The sequence below is a fragment of the Fukomys damarensis genome, unplaced genomic scaffold (genome assembly GCF_012274545.1).
Source record: "Fukomys damarensis isolate Sample0158 unplaced genomic scaffold, DMR_v1.0_HiC HiC_scaffold_12, whole genome shotgun sequence".
Classification (NCBI taxonomy): Eukaryota; Metazoa; Chordata; class Mammalia; order Rodentia; family Bathyergidae; genus Fukomys; species Fukomys damarensis.
In genome coordinates this window covers 58922886-58928848 of record NW_022900924.1, presented here as the reverse complement: position 1 = coordinate 58928848, position 5963 = coordinate 58922886, and the positions used below count along the sequence as shown (strand labels likewise).

At 48.8% G+C, this 5963-nt stretch overlaps 1 protein-coding gene across 6 annotated transcripts in view; it reads left to right on the top strand.

The window, feature by feature from the left end:
* The first annotated feature begins 5725 nt into the window (after nucleotides 1-5725).
* Myrip (myosin VIIA and Rab interacting protein) overlaps nucleotides 5726-5963 on the top strand; it is a 192788-nt gene continuing 192550 nt past the window's right edge. For 4 of the 6 annotated variants that reach the window (XM_033762662.1, XM_033762661.1, XM_033762664.1 and 1 more), the window contains exon 1: nucleotides 5726-5773. The gene's annotated coding sequence lies outside the window, so the exon portion shown is untranslated. The remainder of the gene's footprint in view (nucleotides 5774-5963) is intronic. The other 2 variants (XM_033762663.1, XM_033762665.1) reach the window with 2 other exon arrangements.

The following is a 5963-nucleotide window of genomic DNA, read 5'->3' as shown; positions in this document are numbered from 1 at the left end:
CTCCCTTTCCCCTTTAAGAATTCTGACTCAATAAATCACAGGTCTCTGGGTTCCTACCTCAGGCTCTGCTTCTGAGGAAATGCACTAAAACGGGACATGATGCCAATGCATCGAGCTGAGGAAGACTCTGATATGAATATACAGCCATTTCTGTGTGTGTGGAAAGTACTACAACTGCATATCTGCAAAGAAAGCAGGACACCGTAAATTTGGGGGTACCCTAACAAAGTAATACACATGTATTTTAAATAAAATGGCATGCTTAGATATAAAACCTAATGTTACTTTTGGCACAGACTATTTAGACTCATGAGAGAACAGAAGTGGATTTATGTGTAAAAGAAACCAGGACAGGAAGTCAGGTTGACCCAAATCTGCCCTCAGATCTGCAGACCTGAAGCATGGTAGAGAAGGAAGAATTTGATTGTTGCAGGGAGCTCATCCAGGCTTTATGTCCTTGTCGGGGGACCACAGAATCCACAGGCCCACCATACGTGCTGAACTCAGGGCTCTCCCATGTTGGGGACAGCAAGAATGTGCGGAGCTCAGGTGCAGTCTTCACTGTGTTGTAGTTGTTGCTGTACTAGTGGGCCATTTTGTGCAAAACACATTTTCTGCACATGTAATTGATGTGAGATCAGACTCTGAAATACCTTTTTCCACACACACCAATGAGAAGCCTTGCTAACTACCAGGATGTGCCTGTTCTGATTTAGAGCCCAGAAATGTATTCATTTATTCACTAGGTTTTAAAAAAATTCTTAAACTGTGAAATATTTAGAAACTCATAGGAAGTTATAGAGAAAAGCGTGGGGAGGTCCCCGTGTCTCCCAGTCCTAGCTGCTTACACAGCTATCGTGTGCTATCAGAACCAGAGAACTGGACTGGCAGAAGTCACGGAGCACATTTGGATGCCAACAGTTGTGTGTGTTCGCGCGTGTGTGTGTGTGTGTGTGTGTGTGTGTGTGGTCCCTATGAAGTTTCATCACATGCCACACACACAGGCACACACACACATGGGCACACACAACGGTGGACATCCAAATACGCAGTCAAGACCGAGCTTCACGGTGACCACAGCCTCCTGGGCTACTCACAGCCACACCCACTCCCTGCTCTCCCCATCCTGACCCCTGCAAGTCACTAATCTGTTCTCCATCTGTATAATTTGATTGCAATTGTTTTATGGAAATGGAATCAGACAGCATCCCATCTCCTTAGACTGGAGTAAAAAAAACTTGTGGAGCACAAGGCCTCCCGACTCAGCTAAGCTGTTATACTAGCAAGTGAGTAGTATTCCGTGCTGTGGATACCTTGCGGTCTAACTATGGACCTACTGGAGGCCATGGAGGTGGTTCCCAGTTTGGCCTACCACAAATAAAGCTGCTGTCTGTCTGTGGACATTCTTGTTCACACACCTTAGCATGAACAGGAGGAGTTTTGCTTTCTCCAGAATAAGTGTCCAATGGGTTACTGGGCAAGTCTGACTTGAGTTTTATAAAATGGCACAGCTATTTTCAAGTCATTTTTTATATTTCCACCAGCAATGGTGAATGAAACAGGTTCTCAGCCTCAGTGCTGGCAGTGAGAGCTGTTACTGCTTTTTCTTGCCCGGTTTGATGGGGTTAGACCCACCTCAGTGTGGTTGTAGTCTGCATTTAATTGATGGGTAATCACATCAAACATCTTTCAATGTGCTTATTTGCCAGTTGTATAAACTCTGGTGAAATATCTCTTCATGGTCTCTTTGTCCATTTTCTAACTGGATTGCTTGAGGTTTATTTTTACTTTTTTTGTTGTTTTGTTTTGTTTTTTGGGTTTTTTTTCTTTTTATTGAGTTTATAGGTACAATCTAGGTATACAATACAGTTACATTCATCATTGGGATCCTGTACCTTTACATAATAGGTCTTGATTCTCATTTTTTCCCCTTGTCTCTGCCCTCCCTTCACCCCCTCCTCCCCTCCTCATTTACAAACACTTTATTTCCATTTTTTTCAATTTCTCACATTTTTTCCTCTCCCTTATTACCTTTCCCCCACTATTTTTACTATTGAATGTCAAGAATTCTCAATATTTTAGATGCAAGTCTTTGTCAGTTACTTTACTTTTCATCCTCTTAAGAGTCTTTCACAGAATGAGCACTTTCAATAATGATGAGGTCCAATTTACCATTTTTTTCTTCTTGATAGCTTTTAGGCCAACAGGGACTTATTGAATATCTACAATTCATCAGGATAATTTTCCAGGCACCCTGTAGTGATCAAAGAGGTGACACGGCCCTGACATGGAAGAGGAAAAGATAACACTGTTGGCTGAGAAGTACGTGGGGGATAAAGTTTTCATTTCAGGTTACAATTCCGGGTTAAAATTATATTTTTTACACAACTGATATGTATAGAATCTTGTTTGCAAAACAATTTCACACACATTGCATCAATTGATAAAAATCTCACAAGACAGTGGTGAGGATTGTACCATCTTTTATGTTGGAGAATCGAGGATTCAGCTAAGCCAAGTCACTGGCCAAAGATCATATGGGCAGGAGGTGATTAGCTCAGACCAGCACTACAGTCTTGTGAGTAATGCTCTTTTAATTCTACCCAAAGTCCTCCAAAGGCATGTCCTGTCACAGCCAGTGTAAACTCATCCATCTTCTGGCTAAGAAATGAACTGTCTGATTTCCATCTTAAAAGAGGGTGTGATTCGGTTCCTTATGTGCACAAATGTCAGATGGCTCTGTGATAAAGGAAGAATCCATGAAAGCTCTCACAGTGGCCAAGACCACATAGACAATGGCAAGACAAGCACTGGTCACGTTCCGTGAGCAAAGAGGGGTGGATACTCCCGGACTTCAGCAACGTGTCACCAGATGACTGGTCAGGATGGCAGTGGCATTGCAAGTCCTCTCTTGCTATGCCCATGGGTGCCCAGATCACCCTCAAATGCCAAACCTTTCATGGAGTACATCAAGAAATACCAGAATCAGCTCTGGCAAAGTTGAAGCAGTGCCTGTTCCTGACCTAACAGACTACACACAGATGGGGAACTGGAACTCAGACTCATATGCCTCTGGGTCTTCATCAGACCTCTTTTTCTGCCTTACTTGTGACCTTGCTCATATAACCAGTCTACATTCCTGTCTTGGTTTTAAAATGTTTACAGTTAGGTAAGATGTTAGGACCTTGATCCGGGCCATGAAGAGGCAAGTTTATGTATCAAACAGGCTTTGCAAATGCCTTTGAGGTGCTAATAACCTTTGAACACAGCCTGGTCCTTCCCATGAGGTAGCCTTGCTAGACACATGTGAAGTAAACTGGACCCTCAACACTACCAGGCTGTGGCCACTGCGGACACCAAGGTCATCACAAGGCATGGACAGGCATCTCCATGGGGCTCATATGCTGAGAGGACACATGTGCAGGAGCATTCCGAGTGTGGTGCATGTATTGCTGATGTCTCCAACCACTGTGTGCATCTCGTCATCCCTGTTCATGCTCAGTCAAAATCCCGGGAAGGAGGAGACCTTGTTCCTAGATCCTGACCTCTGAGTAAGGAGGACAAGTCGTCCTGCAGCCACCAGAGGCCACTGGAGGAAGGCAGCTTAATGCCACAGCCATCAGAGGAAAGGGGGCACCAAGGCTGCAGCTCTTCTACTGGACCAGGTGTGCCTGATGCTAGCCACACATCTCAACTATTTCGGTGAGCCTATGTTTCTTTGTATGCCTAAGTTGGCGGTATTCTTTCTGTCTATTTCCAGGTACTACCACAAAACACCCAAGGATGTGAGTGTTAGGAAGGAAATGGATCACTCAGCTCACAGTTCTGAAGGTCAAGGGCATCACACTGACACTGGCTGGGGTATGGTGAGGATGTCCCTGGCTGTGTCACACCATGGAGGATGGTGTCATGGTGGGGGCACAGGAAAGGGACAGACCACAGTGAGACCAGAGGCTGGCCAGGGGGGCCAGCGTTGCTCTTTTTATAACAGTGCTCCCTTGGGAATGAACTTAGCTCCCCCCTAAAATGAATTCCTTCCCAGGACAGCCCTACCAGTGGCCTCCCAGCAGGCCCTAAAGGTCCCACCACTGCTTGACTTCCCACACTGGAGACCAAGCTTCAAACACAGGAGCCCCTGGGGGACAAGCTATTCTCAAGCCGTGTGGGTAGGTTCCTGCTATGTGTGACGGAGAGTCCTCAGGACCTCTCCGTCATGATAGGGACTGGTATGCGTTTGAAAGGAGGGAGAGGGACAGAGGGAAGAAGGATGAAAGAAGGGAAGGAAGAAGGAAAGGAGGAAGGGAAGGGAGGAAACACCCCGTGATGACAGGGAATGTTTCCGTGACACCTCGTTTAGGAAAAAGAAGGCTCTGGTTTGTTATCATTTGCCCTTGTTAAATCCAAGAATGCAAAAACAGTGGTCCAGCTCCAGGAACGAGATCTCTTTCCCGAGTGCACAGAAAGTCACTCAGGACATGTGCAGGAGTGTCCAGGTGGATCATAAACTTACCGTTTTTTTTTCTTTTTCCCATACCATTTTTGTTTTAAACAAATATCTTTGTGCAGTGCTTCACTGGCAGCACTTGGTTTATCCATTAAGAATACAATGTCCTGGCAAAAATAAACAACAAAAATAGGCAGGGACGTGACATAGAGTTAAAACAACAGGGGAAATACATGTGGTTGCTATGCGTATATAAAATCTCCAGCTCATTTTGAATAGGATAAAAGCAAGTCCAGCCACGGAGGCCCCCGTCAGACTGGCGCTGGTCAGAAAGTGGGGTAACACACTCTGTATGGGGGAGCAGTGTCAGGGCACAGGAAGTCCTCACAGCACTGGGCTGGGGGGCTTGAAGACCCCGAGTTGGTTCCACGGCTAAGGAGAGGCTGGGAGCCTGCGGCTGGACAGTGACAGCGTCTCGCAGAACCCCGGGGCCATCGTCTTCCTGCTCTGGCCAGGGCCTCAGAATCGCCAGGCAGCCGTGGACAGGAAATCGCACGTGCGGCTGTGCGTGAAGCCCACACCTCAGATGCATGTGGCTCTGACCCCAGGACTCCGGGCCGGGATTCGAGGTGCCGGTGCTACCCATGTCACCGGCAGGCGGGAGCAGCGTGACTCGCTGAGCCTCGCTGTCAGGGTGGCCCATCTGACCGGGCCGGGCCTCCGGCGCAGACTAACATGTCTTACTGGGTGGACACCGCTAGGGTGAGCAGGTCGGGAGCACCCTCGGGACTCTACCTCAGCATCTTGTCCAGGAGGAAGGGCGCCCGTGCAGCGCAGACCCGAGTGTGTTCCGCAGATTTTCCCTCCGTGGATGCCGACTGGCCCGCGGGCAGGTGGACGGCAAGGACACAGTGGGGAGCTGTGCCCGCTGTGCACATCCTGTGGTTGGAGGATGTGCAATGCAGACGCCAAACCAGCATAGGCAAACCTGAAGCGGGATACAAATCAGAGAGGAAGCTTCCTCCCCTTACCAGCCCTCTAAGGGAGGAAGTCAGCCCCTTCCTTTCCAGGCTGCCCTCCGAAAGACTGCTTTTCCTTCTTCCTCATGCTGCCTTGGCGTTTCCACGCACACAGAGACTGGAGGGGTCTAGGCACACAGAAGTCGCCCGGAGCAGCCCAGAAAGCTTCGTGCTGGAGTCTGCGGAGCCTGCAAGCCAGATCCATCAGGTGCTCAAGCCCACCGTCCGCACCGCGCGCAGTCCGGGATCCCCGCGACAGAGGGTGCCAGGAGGTTCAGACCCAGCGGCTCACGGAGTCACCGGGGTTCAGGTACGGGACAAAAGGGGCGCTGACACCCAAAACTGCTGCGTTTCTCTGCGGGAATAGAGATGCAGACTCTCGCGACGGAGGAGCTGGAGTTCCACCCGCGCTCCGGATCGCACTGTGTGGGGACCTCGGAGCTCTAGGGAGCGCCAGTCTCCAGTCCCGGTTCCCGCTTCAAACCCACCCCACTGTACCC